We start from the raw sequence: 24341 nt of genomic DNA, 5'->3' as shown, positions 1-24341 counted from the left end.
TTAATCCTAAGCAAAAGCTTAGCTTGTAGCAAGCAATACCACTATTGGCCAATTAAGTTAAGTTGTAACTTATTTAATTAATTGGTATGTTACCTAAGTATCAGACGGGTACAAAAAACAATCAGGACAAGTTTTAAATTTAGTAGTACTTGATAGGTATTCAACAATGTGTATTGTTTACAGTCCATTGGTTGTGTGATAAGTTAATACTTTTTCCTAAAGATACCTAACAATGTACATGTTCTCTCACTGATTTGAGAAAGCAAGCAAAGTGGCCAATTCGCTTATCAAAAAACATTGTCTCACTCTAATTACCGTACTTTGTCTCACTCGCTTCAGATTTGCAACGTGAAGGCACGAAATAGTGAGCGCGTAACATGCAGACAAGGTCGTATGCGCGCGTAATACGTTGGCAGCACTGGCTGTAAATCAGCTGGTCAGCTGTTATACTGTTGTATCATTAAATGTCATATTAAAAGTTCACTTCTGTATAAAAATATGTTACGTTTCTTTACCAATTTATTTGTTTTATGGTAACTGTAAAAAAATATAATGTGCAACTCGAGTGCAAAGTGCAATTGCCTCACTCGAGAAACCATTCCTCTCGTAAGTATTTCTCTCGAGTGAGTCAATTGATCCCTTTGCTCACTAGTTGCACAAATAACTATTGTCTTTTAATAATAAAGTTGTTTATTAAGTTAATTTGTATATTTATTTACGACAGAATCAAGTACTTTTGCACTATTAGTTGGACACAAATGGTGGAAGGCAGTTACGTGATTTTCAAAAGCACATTTTAGCAAATTTTCCACATTTGAAAGTAGCTATTATCGCAAGTCTCATGGTAATACCTAGGTCCGGGACCGTTTACATTTTTTATTTTGATATCCCCAGAGGCCAAAAACCTGTGTGTTCAAATGTTAGATTGTTAGATGAAATTTGGTTTGAAGGTGTAAAACGGGATAAATTTGGATAATTTCGCAAACCAGCGTGATCGGACCATAGGAACGGAGTTCAAAGAGGGGTTTTATGGGACTAAAATGGGATTTTCTCTTTTTTTACCCTTATAACACAACATTTATAAATTTTTCTCCTAACCTTGTGAAAGACCTTGAAAAAACAAATAATGTAGTATGTAAAAGCGTTTTTGTACGGTTATTGGTTAAGGAGAAAATAAAAACATTTTTCATTTAAAATTCCAATGTTATTTTTATGGACAATATTGTAAATGTAGTAGTTGGCTTGTTTATGGATATATTTTGATCAAACTTGACAGATTTATTTATCTAACACTAAGCTATTAATATTTTAATAAAAAAAACACATTATTAGTTTCCCTTTAGCAGCAAACCTAGGCACTCTTAAACAATGTTAATTTAATATATTAATTGAAAAATCAATCCAGGCAAATGGAAATTCGCTTAGTCGACAGGATTGCTGCACCGGTGCAGCAATCCTGTTTTTATTTTCTCCTTAACCAATAACCGTACAAAAACGCTTTTACATACTACATTATTTGTTTTTTTCAAGGTCTTTCACAAGGTTAGGAGAAAAATTTATAAATGTTGTGTTATAAGGGTAAAAAAAGAGAAAATCCCATTTTAGTCCCATAAAACCCCTCTTTGAACTCCGTTCCTATGGTCCGATCACGCTGGTTTGCGAAATTATCCAAATTTATCCCGTTTTACACCTTCAAACCAAATTTCATCTAACAATCTAACATTTGAACACACAGGTTTTTGGCCTCTGGGGATATCAAAATAAAAAATGTAAACGGTCCCGGACCTAGGTATTACCATGAGACTTGCGATAATAGCTACTTTCAAATGTGGAAAATTTGCTAAAATGTGCTTTTGAAAATCACGTAACTGCCTTCCACCATTTGTGTCCAACTAATAGTGCAAAAGTACTTGATTCTGTCGTAAATAAATATACAAATTAACTTAATAAACAACTTTATTATTAAAAGACAATAGTTATTTGTGCAACTAGTGAGCAAAGGGATCAATTGACTCACTCGAGAGAAATACTTACGAGAGGAATGGTTTCTCGAGTGAGGCAATTGCACTTTGCACTCGAGTTGCACATTATATTTTTTTACAGTTACCATAAAACAAATAAATTGGTAAAGAAACGTAACATATTTTTATACAGAAGTGAACTTTTAATATGACATTTAATGATACAACAGTATAACAGCTGACCAGCTGATTTACAGCCAGTGCTGCCAACGTATTACGCGCGCATACGACCTTGTCTGCATGTTACGCGCTCACTATTTCGTGCCTTCACGTTGCAAATCTGAAGCGAGTGAGACAAAGTACGGTAATTAGAGTGAGACAATGTTTTTTGATAAGCGAATTGGCCACTTTGCTTGCTTTCTCAAATCAGTGAGAGAACATGTACATTGTTAGGTATCTTTAGGAAAAAGTATTAACTTATCACACAACCAATGGACTGTAAACAATACACATTGTTGAATACCTATCAAGTACTACTAAATTTAAAACTTGTCCTGATTGTTTTTTGTACCCGTCTGATACTTAGGTAACATACCAATTAATTAAATAAGTTACAACTTAACTTAATTGGCCAATAGTGGTATTGCTTGCTACAAGCTAAGCTTTTGCTTAGGATTAAATTTAGGATATTAGGCCTATAATTTATTGTTTTATCACTATTCGTAAATAACACGTTCAATTGTTCGTATATGAATAACTTAGACTTCCAGTATAGACCTCTGTGTTCAAAATACGGTGAAAAAGGGAAGACTATAAACGCTGTGTGTCCGTAAAGACGATAACTTGAGTTACTTTTAACTTGAGTATGATTTCGATGTAATTTGGTTTGAAGGTGTAAGGTGGGATTAATTTGAATAATTTTGCGAACCAGCATGATCGGACCATAGGAATGGAGTTCAAAGAGGGATTTTATGGGACTAAAATGGGATTTTCTATTTTTTACCCTTTATAACACAAAATTTATCAATTTTTCTCCGAACCTTTTGAAAGACCTTCAAAAAACAAATAATGTAGTATGTAAAAATGTTTTTGTACGGTTATTGGTTAAGGAGAAAATAAAAACATTTTTCATTTAAAATTCCAATGTTATTTTTATGGACAATATTGTAAATGTAGTAGTTGGCTTGTTTATGGACATATTTTGATCAAACTTGGCAGATTTATTTATCTAACACTAAGCCATTAATATTTTAATAAAAAATCCACTTTATTAGTTTCCCTTTAGCAGCAAACCTAGGCACTCTTAAACAATGTTAATTTAATATATTAATTGAAAAATCAATCCAGGCAAATGGAAATTCGCTTAGTCGACAGGATTGCTGCACCGGGGGTATTTATATAGTGGGAACATTCCTATGGACTAATTACATTGATTTGTTGTGCTTTTATTTGCATAAAGGGGGGTAAAGGTCTTATTTTAAGTAAAATAGTTGGTGAAATCGTAACATGTAGCAATTTTAAAGACATCATAACCGGAAACTGCTGTGGGTCCAGACGTGATACCCGAGTTAAAAACACTTCTATAGACACATACATCAACATTGAATGGTAAAACTGTCTATATATGACTCGTACACAGCCACCGATGTCGGATTTATATGAGTTTTTGCGCCAAATTAGGTTGTTTTGGACGATTTTTCTAGTTTCTTGACGTGATCCTTTGAGTAAAGCATATCGAATTCGGTATTTTTGTAAAGCCCTTTTAACGTGCTACAACCTTCTCTTTAAATTACTTCTGATATATTGTATCAATAAAACGTAATCAACAAAAATAACACAAAAATATTTAAAAATATAGGTTTTTGCAAAATTACGAAAAATGCACTAAACATACAACAAAAGTGTAAATGTATGAAAGATAGCATGTAAACTTATCTTTCAAACAAAAAAAAGTTCATTCCGATCTGATACATGGTATGTAAAATATAGTTATTTTTAATATAGCCCTTTCCGCCATTTTGATTACGTCATAACCGGAAACTGCAGTGGGTGCAGAAGTGACACCCGAGTTGAAAACACTTATTTAGACACATACATCAACATTGAATGGTAAAACTGTCTATATAAGACTTGTGCACTGCCCTAGATGCCGGACTAATAGGCGTTTTTGCGCCAAAATAGGTGTTTTTATGAGATTTATCTAGTTTCCTGACGTAATATTTTAAGTAAAACATATCGAATTTGGCATTTTTGTAAAGCTTTTTAAATGTTCTACAACTCTTTCCATTGGTGGTTTTTGATATACTGTATCAATAAAATGTTACAAACAAAAATAACACAAACATATGAAAAAATACAGGTTTTTGCAAAATTACGAAAAATTTATTAAACATACAACAAATGTGTAAAAGTAAAACAGATAGCATTTAAAGTTATCTTTCAAATAAAATAAAGTTCATTCCAATCCGACAAATAGTTTGCGAAATATACGCTTTTTAAAAATCAATGGCCGCCATTTTGATTACGTCATAGCCGGAAAACGTGGGGGGTAGGAGGTAAACACCCAGGTTTTTTAACTCCCTAGACATCAAACTAAAACGTTATGCAAGAATATTGAGTATACGCAAGTTTGCACACTAAAGTATAACTAGCTGCTGGACTATATGGAAAACATGTTTTTTTTTCCACCATAATTCATAACAAAAACATACTTTTAAAATTATCGTCACAAACTGCAACACGTCAAAAAGATGTATGAAGATTATATACCTGTATTACAACGAATTGTAAATAATCAGCACTTTTCCATTGTTGCCTCGTTTTCCCTTTTCAATTGCATATCTCCATAACTCATGGTGATTTATCATTACAGTATTATTTATACGAAACATTTACCTGTTATGTTCATGTGCGTAATAGTGTCAAAAGGTAAAGTAAATGTAAAGTGCTGTACTAAGGTAAAGGTAAAGTAAGCTTGCATTATTTGCTTAGGTTAGTTAGAGATGACTGCAGTGTGCAGTGATAGGATTGAGAAAATAGTTTCTCTACCCCGAAACAGTGTTCAACAAATTCAAAATGTAGTTTTCAAATATTTATAATATTATGATACACATTTATCCAAAAATACAGCCAATAATGAAAATAGATCACTGTATATTAACTTAGTTTCTTTAAACTGTATACGGTGTTTGCATTATCTTTAAGCAATTTTGTAATACATGTTTCTACATATTATTTCGAAAGTTTGTCAAATGAAAAAGAGATTACTATTGGGATATGGTCTTGAAATAATATATAAGAATCTGCTCAAACAACATTGCTGACTTTTGGTTCGTTTAGTTGAGGTCAATCAGTGGGGAAAGTTTCAAACTTTTATCAGTTTCTACAGGGATTCCTTCATTTTCTAAACTAAGGGTTTTGGTAACAACTTTTAAATTCTTAATTCTGCCCATGCTATATGTCAGTAAATCTTGAAAAGAATAGTTGATTTAAAATACTCATAGTTCATTCAGCTGTGATATTTGGTGAAAATACTGAACATAATGCATTGTATATCTTGATAAATAGAGAACCCATTTATAAGTTAACAAGGTTGTTTGTACCTTGTAGTGTTTTAAATTTACTCTTGGATCTACATTACTTTATTTCGACCTGTAGTTAGAAATCATAGCTGATGCTCATAGATATTGGTTTGGAAATACTATTGTGAGGTATGCGAATGGAATGTAAACTATACAACTGTGAAAGAGTTCAAAACAAGTTCTAAAAATGTATGTACTCATACCGAATTTCAAACCCAATCCGACCAGTGCTTCAAACAAACAAACACACACACAAACTTTCACATTTATAATATTAGTATGATAACGTTTTAAAGAATGAAAGATAAATTACCGTATTTCAGCTAATTATTAAATGTGTGTGAAATTCCCATGACTTCCAAAATAAAATCAACATAAGTTTATAAAAAATACTACACTTCCAACGGTCCAATTAATTCCTGTATTGTATTCCTGGCTCCTAATTAATTCTTTGAATGTATTGTAATGCGCAGTAGTGCTTATTCAAAGTGATTTAATTATATCCTTGCTAATTAATATAAACTACAGTCCGGAAAAACAACGCAGTGATTTTAACTACAGGACTGTTATTAAAGATATATTGTCACCACTTTGAAACGTACTTTTCATACTTTGGCGGTTCAGTAGCTCGAGCGTAATTCATATATTTATATTATTTTAATTATACATGTTCAAAAGGAGATATTAATTTTTAAGTTTTAACTTAAAATTTAGTACTTCCTTTTGTTCGATTGTTTTTTTTTTTTTTTTATTTGCTGTAACAGTTTTCAGTCTAGTATGTTTAATAAGTCAAAAAAGCATCAACGGTACAGTATTTCAGAAAACTAAGTAAAATTTACTTTTGATGTAACTAATTCCACTTTATTTTAATTTTAAAATAATATAATGGTTTTAAAATGTAATATTATAGCTCTACATTTTCCTAATAACAGTGCACATTTTTCTAAAGTTCAAATTAATTAACCCTACCGGCATCGTTGCTGTTACATATGGTCACATGACTATAATACATAGCCTGTATTCCCTTCGTGTATTTGAATGAATAAATAACATTTTGAAGCGCAAGGTACCTTTTTATATGGCAAAATCAAACACACCATACCTAGTAAGTTTTATAGTAAGTAAAATAAGAACCAATTGGTTGAGATTGCTCGAAGACATTTCGTTTCCGATAATTCAAAATTTGTTTTGTAAATACTCTAGTTCCATGTCACAACTTCTATAAAATTGAAAACAGAATATCAACCAACTATATAACTTTGTAGGTTATCAATAAAACAAAATATTAAAACCCTTTAGTGACAAAAGTGATTATTTTGTTTGCATACAGGTTTCTTAATAAAATACAATTAGCATTTCTACACAATAAAATGTATAGTATTTAGTTTCGTGTGATTTCTTGCCAACATAATCTACACAATGATGTTCACAATGATACAATCCAATCTAAATTAAGGCTAATACAAGCTAATCTGCAGCTTATATTGGATTCCCAAGACTGCATTCCAGGAATTAAGTTAGAAAATGGAGAGTGTTATTTGCTGTTTGGAAATAAAAACTACATCTTTGTTGTGTTGAAATTTACTAACTTTATATTACTTTAAAAAGTTAAAAACTGTAGCTACAAACATTGCACAATACTGTACGGTACTAGCTTTGTAATTTTTTTAAGTATTATATTATTTGCAACGTTCAACTTTGCCATTATTGTATTTTAACTCACTCACACAATACAATCTCTTTTTACGTAACCTTTAATATTTTAGTATCTGGTTACTAAAATGGAATTCTTATCCAGTTATTTATTTTTAATGATGAAGATGGAACATACGAATAACTTAATGCAAATAGTTGGATTTAAACTATGCAACGAGCTAAAACTTGGATTGAATTAGTTTTACTTTGTTAGGAAAATGTTGGAATCAGCCCCTGTGTATTTGTAAATTAAGAATGGGATTCCAAAGGTAAAAAATCTAGCCTATTGCGTAGCTAATTTAGCCAATAGGCTGTCCTACGTACGTACTTACATTTGTCTAACCGATTCTTCGATTGTCTACTAGTTTATAGTTGATGTGTAAATTATTACAGTACGTTCAATTGTTACTTTTTTCTCTTTTGGCATTTTTCATAAAGGGAGTGCTCAAATGCGTTTAGGAAAAGCACCCATGCTTTTTGAGCGTGCTGGAAACATGGCTGGGAATCAAACCCGTCTCTCCCGCACTGAACTCCAGACCAATATATTAGGCCAGCAACACACTTTAAGTTAATATAAACGTTCAATTTACCAATTCTTTATGTCTAGTTTCAACACAGGAAAAATTTAAGGCCGTAATTTTGAGCCAAGGGTGGATTAGTTTATTTAATAGAGCGTTTCAATACTCATGTATTAGTTATTCAATTATTTATTATTCATCCGTTCATTAAGTGAACTAAGGAGAATATTCCAGACTGATCGACTAATAGAGAAATTTTAATTTTAACTTTTTTAAATGTTTGTGACGAAGTAAATAGTTTACTAATATACTGACTGAATGTATTACTACTTCAATCCTAAAATGAAACAAACAAACCTTGTTAAGAACTAAACAAGAATGATATTTGATGAGCAAAATATAGCCTCCTTTGCTTGAGTCAAATGTTTTCCTTTAGCAGGTCTTAATTTCTAGGAAACATTTCAAAGAAACATGTTCACCGTCCTTTAAAAAAGTAAACAACTTGACATTAATTTAGCTTTGTGTGAATGAAATCTGTAATAAACTACATTCTTCTAATATACTTTTTCTCTTTTCCTACACCAACGGCAAAATCCCGGTTTGTTAATGTCAAAAGTTGACCTCTTGCTATTAGTATTATTTAGTAACCAATTTTTAATTACATAATATTGTATCAGAACAGGATCACATTGTATGGTTATTTCCAATTATTTTGTTAAACCACAAATATTCTCAAAAACAAATACCGTATTATTCTTGCTACTCATAAAGAAGAAGCAATAACTCTTAAGTTATCCAAAAGGCGCTTTAAATACATTTAATTTCCTGGATAAGGAAAAACTACACAGCTAGACTTTCAGTATAATTGTAAACTTGCGTTACTTTTAGTAAAACTTATTACGATCGCTACAGTTTTGTCTAACTTTGTTATTAATATAAAGATGTAGGCCTACAGTGCATTTTCACAATATTTCAATGAGTACATTAATAATGTAAACTTAAACAATATTGTATGCCGTATGAATGAAATAAAATTAAATAAGATTGAGGACCTTAGATTACTATAAAAAGTATATTTAGTTTTTTTTAATACGCCATTAATAATTTTGTTAAAGGTTTATAATTAAATTAAGCCAAAAATTAAAGAAAATCCATACATTGCAAAAAGTGTATTCCCTGCCGCAAGACGTACTTATTTTAAAGCTTTACGCTTATCTTAGCTGGAACCTATTCGATGAAGTAGGTGGTAAACCATCAAAGTAACAATGTTGATTTAAAATTTCAACTGTGATCGCATAATACGTTAGAATAAACTAAAGAGTACACATTGTTATTTTGTAGATGTATACACTGATATTTCTTGGCATACTTTACCCTCATATTTATTGAAGCGTTTTAGAGCAGGAAATTATCTATTTATCATTCAAACACCCTAAAATGGATCGAAGTTCACTGTATTATTTAATCACTGCTTATAAAACACCTGGTTTATTCTACTAATTATTTATTCATGACTGTGTATGAACTAGTAGTGCTTTTGTTGGAGAGAAAACTTCTCAGCTCCTGTAATTTTGACTCTGATTGTTTAGAACCCACCTTTTAGCCCCTCTCTCCCCTCTTTCTAACCTAAACTGTCACCACGTCAACTTGAGCCTGCCTTTGTTGACAAAGATCTTGGGGGTGGAATATTCCCTGCAAGGGTAGGCAAAATCATCACACATTTTATCAAAACCTTTTACGATTACATCATCTACATCGACAAATCTGTAGCACATTTAATAGTCAAGAGCTTAGTCATTAGAGATATAGTTTGTAATTTAACCAATTTAGCCCTAATGAAACAGGAATTTTTGATTGGGAATGATTCTAAATGGCTTTCATAGAAATAATTATTATAAATCACTTTGATAATTGTAAATGATTAGGAATAATATGGTACGGAAACAGTTCATTATTAGTTAGAATGACATTTAAAAAGGTTGTTATAGTTGTAAATTGTAACTGTGTATCTGTTCGTTCCGAGTAATGTAAAAAAACTACTCTACTAACTAGGTAGAAAACTCGAAACATAAGTTGATAAATCTGGTTAAACCACAAACCAAAATTTACGTAACAATCAATGTTGTAAAGTTAAGTTTTTGAAGTACATATTGATCGATCCCAAACAATAGTTATTTGTGTAACTAGTGGTAAAAGTGGCACCACTATTAAGGGTACTACTAAAGGTATTTTCTTGTTTATTAAGACCGTAGGAATGTTTTAAAAACGTTTAAAAGAAAAGTCCAGAAAGTTCAGAAATACCAAAACTATAAACACGAAATGACAGGTTAAATCGTAGTTATAATAGTCAATCAGCTGTTATTATCTATCTTTAAGTGTTGCCAACCTATTTCCAAGCGTACACGGATTACGTGCATAATAAAACCACGCTGTTTTGTGTTGTTTGGTTGGAATCCTGATGTGCGGCAAAGTATAAACCGTGCGGCAAAGTATAAACCGTACGGCAAAGTATAAATATGCAGCAATTAGCAGCTTTCTGTACTATAAACAGTACAGGGAAGCCAACTTTGTCGGGTGACTGTAGGAAAAATAAATGGAAAGTTCCTGGAAACATAAGAGAAAAAAATGTTGCACAACTAATTTAATTTAACAAAAGAGAATTTCACAGAACTAATTTACATGAATCCACTTCCTAATTAGGGGAATGTTACTGTTTTATACATTTGCAGTACATTGAATTGATCTCGTTACTAAATGCTAGTTGCTCTATGAAACTCAGGATAAAATAACCAAGGATAAAGTAGGGTTAGAACGAGATCAACATTGGACTTAATTTGATATTCCCAGTATTTGGACAGCAGAAGATTTTCTAAGCTTAAGGTTTTAACAAGTTTAAGCCCGGATTCATAAGCATTACTGCTGCAACCATGCCCTTGAATACAACCCTTCTGTATCTTCGAAGCAAGTCATTTCGAAGTCAAGTGATCTGATCTACTGATGCTAAATTGTGCTTTAAGCAAATCACATGTCTCATAATTAAACAAGGGAGTATGCTTAATCTATGATGCAAAATTTGTTATTCAGGATTATTTTTGCACCAGTGTCATTTGGAGGCTTCTGATTGACTATAATGAAGGTTTACTAATTGTAAAATTAGTTTTGTTCATAAAATAAAATTATCAATGCCTCTAATTCAATGTTATAATTTGTTATTATGAAATGAAGCTGTCATAACCTAACCAAACCAACCAAACGTGCTGATAATGAAAAAATCCAACGAGGGTTTATTAATCGAAAAAAAACAGTTTTTTTTTAAATAAAGTTATAAATGCCTCAAATTCAATTTTATAATTTTATAATTACAAAATTAAACTGTCATAACCTAACCAAACTAACCAGACTTGCTGATAATGAAAAATCGATTGAAGGTTTAAGTTAATCGAAAAAATAGTTATGATCATAAAATAAATAAAACTTTAAATGGCTCCAATTCAAATTTAGTTTTAACTATACAATTTAACTGTAATAACCTAACCAAACGAACCAAACTTGCTGATAATGAAAAAATCCAAGACAAAAAAAGTAGTGCCATGGGAGAGTTTCGTACCCGGCTCCTTCAGTTTGACAACCCGGCACTTTTCCACTATACCACCGAGGCCGATGGCATACACCTGTATCGTTGCGGTAATGGTGTTCCCACAGCCAATCAGAAGCCTCCAAAAAATAACACTTGGCAAAACTAGTCCTGGAATAAAAATTCTGCATCTATGATTAAACGTATGTTGATGTAAAGCATCTTGCTGGCCTCAAAGAGCTAGACTATGTTGGTTATTTATTACTAATGAATTACGGTACTAGTAATTATATAGTTTACATTTAATGATCCCCAGTTTTCAATCATTTTAAAACGTTTTTATTAGCTCGCTTTCTTGTCCGGTACAAATGTTTCAATCAATTTTATACTAACTTCCCGATGAGCTAGAGACTTGAAACTTGAAACATAGCTCTCAAATGGAAGACAATGCAATATTATATAATTTGATTTTCATATTTTCCCTTGGGCTACGCCCCATGGGCTTGTTTTTATTAACTCGCTTTCTTGCAAATTTTGATACTTCCCGATGAGCTAGAGACTTGAAACTTGAAACTTAGCTCACAAATGGATGACAATGCAATTTTATATAATTTGGTTTTCATATTTCCCTTGGGCTACGCCCCATGGGCTTCCAAATTTTTCTTGTTTACATTTTGAAAGAATGTAAATATATCAATTAATTTAAGTCAGCTCTAAATACTTAAATTTGACAGTTCTGTTAAGAGGTATAGGTTATGCTCCTAAGAGATTCTTTATACAAACAAACATTTCAAAATAAAGATAAACAATCTGATTACATATATAATGGTGTTTGTTAATTATGTCAAATGTTATTTATTTAAAATTCTATAACGTAAACAATAAATTAAATAGTTTGATATATTTATAGTTAGTAGGTAGGCCATACATTCAATGTAATACATAATTATATGAAAAGAAACTCAAATAAGCCTTAGATTTCTTACATGCATCTGTGTTAATCTGATATAGATGGTTGAAATAGATTTAACACCCACACAAATTAAAAACTAAAAAGTAGAAAATAATTTATAAATAAAAAACTCTTTTAAAACAAAACGTTTTTAAACGCACTAAAAAGAAGAAAATAATTTATAAATTAATTAATATGTGGAGAGTATAAATACTTTTAAGATTTAAAACGAAAAACGTGGGGAGCATGCAACTGATAATAATACATTAATTCAATAGGTGAAGGTAATTTTAAATTATCTATTGCATGCACCCCTCGTTTTTCGTTTTAAATCTTAAAAGTATTTATACTCTCCACATATTTATAAATTATTTTCTTCTTTTTAGTGCGTTTAAAAACGTTTTGTTTTAAAAAAGTTTTTTATTTATAAATTATTTGAGCTATTAAGAAAAATAAATAACGTACAGAAAAATAGTTTCTGGTCATAGTTACTCTAATCCATTTCAGAATATGTTATTTTCTATTAGGATGTCGTATTTCACTCGACTAAATTTTAAAGATTGTGTACATGCATGCTTATAATTATATGGAGACTGTCATGCCACACCTAACTGTGTCATGTATATGAAAATAGTACGTTGCATGAAAATTGCATTGCGAAGTTTACAAAATACCCGATGTTATTGTGATAGTAGGTAAATGTTAATAATTTAATAACATCCAACTATATTTGGTACGAGAATCATACATCAATAGATTCTTAAGAATAATAATGATTGCAGGCTTATTTATCTAATCCCGTGGTTTGAATCTTGAAGTATTTTTGTTAATTAACTACATACTAATACTACTCAGTTTTCACTCTCTAACGATCATATTTTGACAATATTAATCTGAGATGAAATTGCAATGTCATTTCACTTAATACCCCTTATTGTCGTATTATATTTTCCAGTTCTTCATTTTTCTAGTTTTAACAAAAGCTGCCTAGGATTGATTTATATTGTAGATTTTGCCTTAAAAAAATTATTTTTTCGTTTACTAGTTTTAAATCACATTGCTAAAATAGGAATGCACTTTTTATAAATAATCCAGCTGTAACATTTATTTTAGCTAACTTATTACTTTTCCACGTATAAATGTGTGAATATTTCCGTTTTAAAATTTGATTAAATGTACATTTACATTTTTTTAGCCTACAATCGGAAATGATACAAGTTCAAGATATTTATGGACTAGTCTTCAAAAAGGGGTTTTAATGAGGAAAATACAGTGATATAAAACCGACCAAACCACACTGGCAACCAAGAAAGATAGAATAAATATGAAACATGGCTTTCCTGTACATACGTTTGTTTTCTCAACCCATGTATGTTTACTGTTATTTTACTTACCCATCAAACTTCTGCACAATGTTATTTTTAGCGTTAAACGTTTATTATATTTCGAGGAATCTTTCAACGCATAAACGTATATTTTATTTGTATAAACATGATTCTAACCAAACATAAAGGGTTTTCTCGTCTTTACTTAATATAGTTTATTTCAAATTACCATAATAAACAAAAGTGTTTATGTCGAACGTTAAAATATTATGCTTTTTAGTAGGAAATACCCATTGAAAATTACTGTTCTTCGTGATACGTGAATAGAGATTTTATTGGTGAATTATATTTGTATTCCGCTTGTATTTCCACATATTTATTCATACAAGTACGGTTTTGACAAAACTGGACAATTGACAATGCTCTGTCGAACGTCAACAAACGTTTTGGTTCGCAAAATGCGACTGCTCACTCTGAATTTACGATTCGTTGCTCGGAATACTCAAAGAGTTGTGAATATTGAAAATATTCCTTGCTTTTCGATATTCCTTTGGCGGAATACTATCCGACCATATATTTTGTTTAAGATTTTTTTTATTTTCACATTTTCTACCTTTGGTATTGTATAAACGCTTCAACCTTCCCCTAATTATGTTTTAGAACCGTTAACCTCCTACTTGAAAACTGCGAAATATATTTTACGTGAACTCAACTGGAGGAGTTTTTTTTTATATATCTATCAAGTTCAAAAATAATTAAAAACACCCTAGTGGGTTTTAATACAAAGCATTTATTAAATTTGCGTACACTAATGAAATACAGTATGAATATTAATAGGTGAGTTTACAAAATTTATTCTAAATAAAAAGTAGTTAAAAAATACATTGATTAAACTTTTAGAGTGCATATAATGGAGTTGAGTTAAATATGAAACAAGAAGACGCAATGTGTTTTTAACTTAAAAAGGTTTAAATACCTGCTATTAAGCAATTCATTTAATTGCAGTTGCAACTAGTTTCGACTCCTAAGTGGAGTCATCATCAGGCGGTACAAGGCCTTCTTCTTTCTTCATATGAAGAGCGTCATATTTAACAAGTAAAAATAAATAAACATTTACACACGACACAAAACACGTTACGGACACGAAACATTTACTGATCAGTTACGACAACAGACGACGCTAACCCGACGGAGTTTAAGTCCAGACTGCGGGTGGTCATTGCAGTGGTGTACGTCCGTTATCTTATCATCTCAGGTTAGGTCCTAGTCCTGTCTAACACACTTCCACTCTCCAGTATCCTTATGGCAGTGTCATATATAAAATTTGACGAAAACGTTTGTTGGTCGTTTAGCACATTTTCGTGGTCGGATGTTACTGCCTTATAAATTTTAAACTCTTCTAAGGTGTTTAATTTAAATCTGTCTTTAGAGAAATGTAAAATATTCATGTTGTTACTAATGCTGGTATAATTATGGCCTTGAGAAATTAAATGTTCTGCAAAAGATGATGTCTGGTGTACTGTTGACGCTTTTGGGAGATGTTCCTTGAAACGTTTAGTAAAGGAGCGTGCCGTCTGGCCGATGTAAAATTTAGTACAATCGGTACAATTGATCTTGTATACGCCGGATCTGTCTAAGGGTTGCGTCAATGAAGGACTGCGCTCTTTTAACAATGCGCCAAGTTTGTTCTCTGTTCTGAAGGAAACTGTAATATTGTTTTTTGTCATAAGATTTTTAAATTTGTTACTCATGAAGGTGCCATATTTTGCAGAGATGTAGTTTTTCTGTTTTTTAGTTCCTGTTTTATTTTTATGTTTGAAGATGAGTTTATCAATAATAATGCTTGGATAACCATTTGCTACAGCTATGTATTTTATTGTATTTAATTCTTCATTATAATCCTGTTCATTCATTGGATACGTGTGTAAATGTTTATTTATTTTTACTTGTTAAATATGACGCTCTTCATATGAAGAAAGAAGAAGTCCTTGTACCGCCTGATGATGACTCCACTTAGGAGTCGAAACTAGTTGCAACTGCAATTAAATGGATTGCTTAATAGCAGGTATTTAAACCTTTTTAATATTATTTGGCAATCCGGAGGCTACATCCACAATGATGTTTTTAACTGTATTGTTGTACTTCTTTCCAACATTGAAGTATTAGTAAAATGAAAGTTTTCGGTCATGACTTAAACCTTGATAAGATCTTAAACCTCCCTCTTAGAAATTATCAAATAAAATACTACAAATAACATTTTTGTTAATTTCAATATGTTTAGTAACAACCACCTTATTTAACCTTTGGTCAGCGTAAATATTTGCTTTGAGTAGGCCTACTGAGGAATTTCATTTACGGCTCGTTTATACGTAGCAATCAACGTAGGCTATTGAGGATGTTTGCTGTTGTCATATAAGAAACTTTTATCCCAGAGATTCAACTAAAAGAAGTGCGTTTTCAAAGGAAAATATTACTTTATTTTCTTCTAGTTAGGCTACGTAATTGTCTGATTTTGCGTTTCGTAAAGAAGCATTATTAATGTGGTTGTTAAGTTGTGAAGCTTCAAACTCACTCTTATTTATTAAATAGATGATATAATTATAAATGAACAAGTCAAGAATTATAATCTTTATAGTCTTAGATTCAACAGGTATAGAGTTATGATTTTGTTCTTTTGAGTAATATTAGTAACAAAAAACCTTAACATAATCACACATATTAGTAAACAGTTATTTATATAGTGCTTTATAATCTTAACTAAAAACAGTTATAAATAAATAAAATAAATCTAAATCTAAATAAACAGTTTCTCTATCAACAAATACACTTGAATTTCTTAGTTCTTAACTGGTTTTATTTTTTGAGTGAAATAAAATATCCAATTTATTGCAAGGATATAATCCTATAACATCAAAGTTTCAAAATGAAAAATATAAAAATGCATGTGACAAAGTTTTAGGCACATTTAACCCCCCCCCCCCTAAAAAAGTCACTTAAAGAGAGTACTATAACATTTTGAAACATTGAAATTTTTTTAAATAAAGATTATATCAATATAATTTGAAACTTTTAAAAAAACTTATTTTTTCAATTATATTTAATAATCAAAAAGTTCATCTTTATAAAATCTTATATCAAATGAAGTTTCCTGCTGCAGTCATATCATCCATAAAACGCTTTAAGACTGACTGTGTCAACAATTATCTTTAGACTGCACAAACGCAAATTTACGAGGCAAAATGTTATAAACCTCCAAGTTGAGGAAGCAACAGTGTTGGTAAAGTAACAGATCGTTCCTTTGTATGGAGTGGTTTTAATTGTAACGGGAGCGTTAAAGTAATATTCACGACATCTGGTTTAATTGCTACTACAGTGTTTAACTCTGTACCCGAGAAAAGAATCATTATACAGCATTCACGTTGATACTCTAGATTTTTACTAGATTTTAATGACACAGCTAATTAATATCTGTCTATATTAAATTGTATAAGCTTTCTTGTCTAGTATGTGATCAGCATCGATAACTATTCGTTTTTCTACCAAAGAATAATCTGATTTTACGCAATCAACTGAACACTAATCATTTATAGGACATTTATAGGACTAATCATTCAGTATTAAGTTTCTTTTCATACTAATAAGATAAAAAAATAAAACGTTTTCATCATAGATGTAAATAAACTACGGTTTATTGTATATCAATTTTCAAGTTGTAATTTATAAATATCTATGATTTTACTGTTTGAGTTCGTTTTGCTCTACTAAGTTACCATTTATAACTACGGTTTAGTATTGTAAAGAAGATATTGGTTTAATTTAAACTCTTTTCTACAACTGTTTCCATACGCATCATTGACCTCGTAAAAGAATTTCATCGACAAAACATCAAACTTAAAACTAGTTGATCGATTTTGTTTTCAAGAAAAAAAAACTTTTATATTATAGGTCAAATTCAAAATACTTTTATTTCACAATACTTTTGTATTAAAATTAAAACATATAATTTTTTTTTCTTTAGAATGAACCTGATAATAATTGCGTTAAAATTTGCTATCGGAAAGCAAAGAAACTTATGCTTAAAGCATAAGGTAACTGTTACAAGTTTTGCTTCTTTTCTTTCCATATTCAATCCATAAATTATTTATAAGCTAAACACTACTACCACACACCACTACTACCACTACACTAATTTACTATTGTGTTATTTCACAATATATACTTTCAGATAATAACCATTTCAAACAAAAAGGAGGTTTCCTTTCATACAAATTAGATTTTTAAGGTTCCTCTTTTCATCTAATTAAATCCAGACACTGTAAAATCCTTTCTACAAATCCGTAGAAAGAGAAAATTAAATTTTCAATTGACTCTCTTGAAGCTTTGTGCTGTACTTTGAAAGGTCTAATTGAATTAGAAGAGTAAATCCGAATAAAATGTTGGTTCGTTAGATTTTGTATTTTTTTATGGTTTGAAGTAAATAATTTTAATTGAAAAGAGTTTAAATAAAATAGTTTTTTTAGATTGCCGTTTTCTGAAATATTCTCCTTTATCATTACAACAGCGCTATAAAATACAAAATATATTTGTTTTTAAGCTCTACCAAATAGTTTGGAAAGAATTTTCTTATATCTATTTTTTGTGTCAAAATGGGAAAATCATTTCTTACCATAATACACTCCGTTCCCAAATTCTGGTAAAGCTCGTTGGAATAGACGTAGGTTTTCATGTTTCTACCAAATAGCACCAAAGTTTGATGATTTGTACTCTATTAAAGTGCTAACAGACATATAATTTTAACGGATGGTGTTTTTGGACTCTTGGGCCATCAACACAAAATGCATATCGGTCCCAGTAATACCATAAAGCCTACGGGAATATCCTACGCTCTATATGGGAAATGTGCTCAAACATTCGTTAGACTATATTATTTATACCTAGAAATTGATTGTAACGTTAAGTGTCCTTGGTTGTGTTCACCAATCTCGGGATTTGTAGTACATCTTCCCTTAAACTAGCTCAAAACCAATTACTGTTCGAGGTTAATATAAAGTAGAATATGTTCGTAAAAAGTGAACTTTGACATTAAACAAAAGAGAAAACCACTCAAATCATTCAAAACTCCATTCTAAACTGTAAAGTTTAATGTATTTTCCTCTAACCCTGGAAGATAGGCTGGGAACAAGACACCAACAATTGATGAATTTACAATCCATCATTCTTTCCAGACTTGGTGCGACAAGATAAAAATAACCAACACCAGCTTTGGTTACCAAAGAAAATGTACTGGTGTATATATTTACCGTAACATACCACATGTTAAGACAACAATTAAAAGAAAATGTAATTGAATAAAATATATCTTACTTAATCTTTACCTAGTATTGATTGTAATAATATATGTTGAAATAATATCGACTTAACTCTTCCTCAAATTATTTTGAGGCTGGTTCTAATCAGTAAAACCAGAAAATAGGTACTTTAAAATTGAGCGTTAATGATTTATTTTTTTTATTTTACTAAACACATTTGAAATTTAGGCTGCACTTTAGTTTACGTCCTATGCTCATTAGAATGAATATATCGATCAATATATCGAATTGAATTGAATTGAAAATAACTTTATTCATAAATCATACAAGTATGTACATTGAATGGCGTCAAAAAATTCTTAAACTACTTAAACTTGCAGCATAATATCAGCTGCACAGTTCATCAAAACTATACAGTACTTTTTGTGTTAAGTATATTTTAAGCCGGGTTTTAAATTTTTTACAATCATCAATTTTCCTCAACCACTCTGGAAGCCCTTCGATTACTTCATTCGATATCAAGTTTGGTTGACTTAACCTAACTAACCGAATGAAATAATCGAAATACCGAATAATCTATATATCGATATGTTTTCATTCGAATGAGTGTAGGACGTAAACTAAAGTGCAGCCGATAATTATTGATCTTCAACAGTGAATAAAATGATTTATTCATATTTGATGTAAATAGTGTTCGATTCTCGTACGCTTACGTGTAGGTTAAAAATCGTTCTCTTTTAAAAGTCTCTCGCATTGCAGTTAGAGCTCAATGCCGTAATTATCACCGTGATCAGAAGATTAAACAAGAAACAAGTTCATTTTCTTACAAATAGCTTTTCATATTTACAACAAAATGTTTAGTATTTATTGATACAATATGGGGGTTTCCTCTACTAAAACGTATTGGACGTTTTGACATTAAAGGATAGGCTAAGAAGGATATTTAATGCATATAAATATTAATATACGAGCCACGAAACATTTCGGAAGAGTGAATCTGCTTACACTGAACGAGTTATGTAGATATGATTTATTTTATATTTGTTAATTATTAGTCTTTTACAACACATAGAAAAGCTTCGATATCATTACGACTGAAAGATTCTAAATGCGTTTGTCGACTTTATAGTAGCCTAATAGCATTTCGTATCAATAGTAAGTAGAACATTTTAATATCACTATATATGTTACATAACTTATGTTTATGATTTCTCGTGAATTTCTATATTGCAAATACTACTGACTGTTGCTGAATAAATAAATATAAACCTTTGTTAACACAGAAAGATGCAAAAGAAATGCTACTGATGTACATCATTTCATGCTTAAAACGCTAGACATTTTTTTGTCATAATCTTAAAAAAATAGTAAGCACTTCCAAAAGCTGTGAATAATACCATAGACAAATAATTATTCTATTTGTCTATGATAATACACTGACCATTTATATTTGGTTACTACTTAACATTAAACACGTATGTGTAGCTCTATCTAAAATAAAAAATGCTGTGTCATTAGTAAGCAATAGATGTTTTTGTTTTAAATGTTCTCATGCGTAAACATAGCTAAATCATATGAAATGTTACAGCTTTTTTCAAGCTTAATCACATGAAGCTGGTTTAAGTCTTTTAGCAATAAAACGAGAGGGAAACAAAGCAAATCTAAGTTTGTCGTGTGACTCGCTCAACAGTTTCATAACTTTTAACTAGTTTCACCCAGACCATTTGGTTCAAAAAAATTAGTTTCTGTAAAAATGTATACAACCATGTAAATAAAGTTTATTATCTATCAACACAGAATTATAAAAGATTAAATTAAAGTTTAGGATATTAAGTTTTGATAAACACATAATAAACTAGCATAACGGTATACCTATTTTAATAACAAAGTAGAATGTTTTGAAATGAAACGAATTGTCAACCGTTGTTAAAGCTAAAACAAAATTACTCATTTTCCTTGTAATTATAGTGATATACTTTGAAAGTTATTTCAATGAAACTATATACCATTTTGCTGCTTTATACTTAATTGAAAGCACAGGAAGAGGAGGTAGCTTTCTTTACAAATAACTATTTTAATAACGTTTTAGTCGTGAAAGAGAGTGAGTTAATTATAAAAACTAAAGAAACAATTATCTTAAGTTAACTTTTTACGAAAGAACTCGCTTAAATAAACCATTTACAACAGAGCATTAAATGTTATTTTAAATTATTTTACGCTCCTAGTCATGACTGCACACACCACTGACCCAAATTTAAGTTTATTATTATACTAGCAACAGAGCCCGTTGTGGTTAAATACAACGGTCTCTAGTAAAATAATGGTTATGAAATCCATACACCACTTTACTCACTAATATTAATGGTACAGATTAAGCACATAACATTAGAATCACACACTTAACATAAGGAACACACTTAAAACGCAGTTGCAAATTGTTAAAAACAACATTTATACAATGAAAAATCAATTAAATAACAATATAACACTAAGTTGTTCAATATTAATTATTAACACGTCATGTTTCGTATGATTAGATTATGCATACTGGTAAACCAATTATTGCAATCTATAAAAATTATTGGTTTTTCTTTTCCGAGTCGGGTCTCTTCTAACCGACCGATTTTCATAATTTTGGCCTTAAACTAAAGGTATGGACGTACCACAGATTTGAAATCAAGCATCGGCATTCATTTTGACTATACTTCGAGTTATGCACAAACTTCCTCCCTGTACATTTCTTAAGGGAGTTAAATTTGGTTTTTGCGAGTTCGTTTGGCTCTTCTACCCGACCGATTTTCATACTTTTGGTCTTAAAATAAAGCTATGCAAGCACATATTTTTAATTAAGCATCATCGTTAATTTATCTAATGTATTACTTGACAAAAATATAAATTTGATTTTTTTACGTAAATTAAAGATGTATTCCAGCAGTTCTAATTGCATTACCCTATATGTTTTATTCTAAAAACCTTTTAGTGAAATACCAGCTTTCATTTGAGCTATTGATTCTTAAGATCGGACTACCTAAAACACACTCCTGAATCACGAATCAACAATAATTATAATCGTTTTAGTACTTTTCTGCAATCACTTAACTCTATTTTTATTTAAGTTATTTTATATATCTTGATCTTAAAATATACTTCTATAAATAAAGGCTTTCATTTGAGATAGTGATAGTTTTAATCAGTTAAGTTAAAGATACTGTATCGCTCAATCAGAAAACATAAATTTGATTATATCTTGGGAATGAAATTTAGTTTTAGATATATTTACTTAATTCTAATTACGTTATTCTATTTGTTTTGACCTAAGAACCTCCAGTGAAATGCCAGCTTCAATATGAATTATTTATTATTAAGATCGGACGTACCTAAAGCACACTGCTAAATCACGAACCCAAATTGTTAAAACAAATGGAGTTATTTATCATCGATTTATAGTCAAACGATCGTGTTTGCAACCTCAACAGTAACTGTCGACTTTGACGGGTTTCACCTAGTAAATCTTAGAAAAATCAAACTTTCATAATTATTTGTAAACTTACACAAATTAGGCTTTCCAATGACCTATTAATTAATAAAATCGGTGCAGCAGAGCTGTAGATTTAATTGTACAAAGTTTAACAACAACATCTTTAATCCAGTTTTTTCTCACCGCTATAAATTGGGAGGCTGCTTAATGTTTATGCAAATAACTTTGAAATTGTGAGGAAATCGACCAAAGTGGAAGGGAATATTCTGGTAAAGAATATAATTTCATACAAATTAGTATTATGTATTTGCTGAAAATACTGTACTCAATAAAGGCAGTCGTTGGCTACATATAATGTTGGAAAATAAGACGTTTTAAATGTATTATTGTTTATTTTTATTTTTTATATTAAATATGTAATAAAATCAAACTTTCATAATTATTTGCAAATCTACACGAACTAAGCTTTCCAACGACCCATTAAGTAACAAAATCGGTACCTACGGTAGAAGTCTAGATTTAGTTTTACAAAGTTTAACAAAAATATATCTAATTCAGTATTTTCTCACCACTATAAATTTGGAGGTAACTTAGCTTATTGCCAATAACTTTTAAATGGAGGGGAAATCGACCAAAGTGGATGTGATATTCTGAAAGATAAGACAATTTACTAACTAAATTAATAAAATAAAATAAAATTTTATAACTACTATGCATTTCTTGAAAATACTTTATTAGGCAGCTAAAAGCTGGCTACAAATAGAAACGTGAAAACAGAAACATTAAAAATGCAGTTTTTAATGTACTTTTGTTATTTTTACTTTTTCACTACAAATATGTAATAAAATCAAACTTTTATAATTATTTGCAAATCTACACGATTTAGGCTTTCCGACGACCCTTTAGGTAACAAAGTCGGTCCAGTAGAAGTCTAGATTTAGTTGTACAAATTTTAACAAAAATATACCTAACTCAGTATTTTCTCATTACTATAATTTCGGAGGCTGCTTAGCTTTTTTGCAAATAACCTTTAAATGGTGAGGAAATCGGCCAAAGTGGAAGGTGGTCTTCTGAAAGAGATTAAAGCTTCCTACAAATTGGTCAGGTATTTTATCAAATTGATACCATGCACTTCTTGGAAATACTCAAAAAAGGCAGCCAAAAGTCGAATACAAATAAAAAGTGTAAAAACACCGTTTTCAATGTATTTATTATGGAAAACATGTTTTTTTTCACCATAATTCATAACAAAAACATACTTTCATAATTATCGTCACAAACTGCAACACGTCAAAAAGATCTATGAAGATTATATACCTGTACTAGCTGTACCCGCGGGCTTTGCCCCGTTTTACTTCATAAGTGAGCTCGTTCGCATGGCTCAATCACGTCCTGGTTGAAGTTCGTTCGCTACGCTCACTCACCTTTTGGTTGCAAATTAGCTGTTGTCATAAATTAAGAAAAATAATAGTGCTACACCCTAGTGTTGGTAATCCTTGTAACTTTAATGCTATTGCAATATTTTTCTTGCATTATTTATGAGGTGTGGTGCACATCATAGAACAGAACCAACCTGCTTAATTGGAACAGCTGTTAAGATTCATTAATTCCATTTAAATATGAGTATTCATAAGGTTAACATGGGAAACTCCAGAGCCACTGGGGCGGAGCCCGAGAGTCCGATCAGAATAAAAACAACTTAGTTTTCCTATTTAATGCCTAAAGAATCAGTGTGCCAAATTTTAGCCTCCCAGTTAAATGGGAAGTGGGAGAATTAGTGATGAGTGAGTGAGTCAGTCAGTGAGGGCTTTGCCTTTAATATATATAGATTACAACGAATTGTAAATAATCAGTAATTTTTCTTTGTTGCCTCGATTCCTCCTTTTCAACTGTATATCTCCATAACTCGTAGTGATTTATCATAATTATTTATACGAATTGTTAACCT

Source organism: Macrosteles quadrilineatus, unplaced genomic scaffold (assembly GCF_028750875.1).
Source record: "Macrosteles quadrilineatus isolate MER2022 unplaced genomic scaffold, UCM_ALF_1.0 Scaffold_8__2_contigs__length_117827958, whole genome shotgun sequence".
Taxonomy (NCBI): domain Eukaryota; kingdom Metazoa; phylum Arthropoda; class Insecta; order Hemiptera; family Cicadellidae; genus Macrosteles; species Macrosteles quadrilineatus.
Note: the sequence above shows the minus strand (reverse complement) of the source record.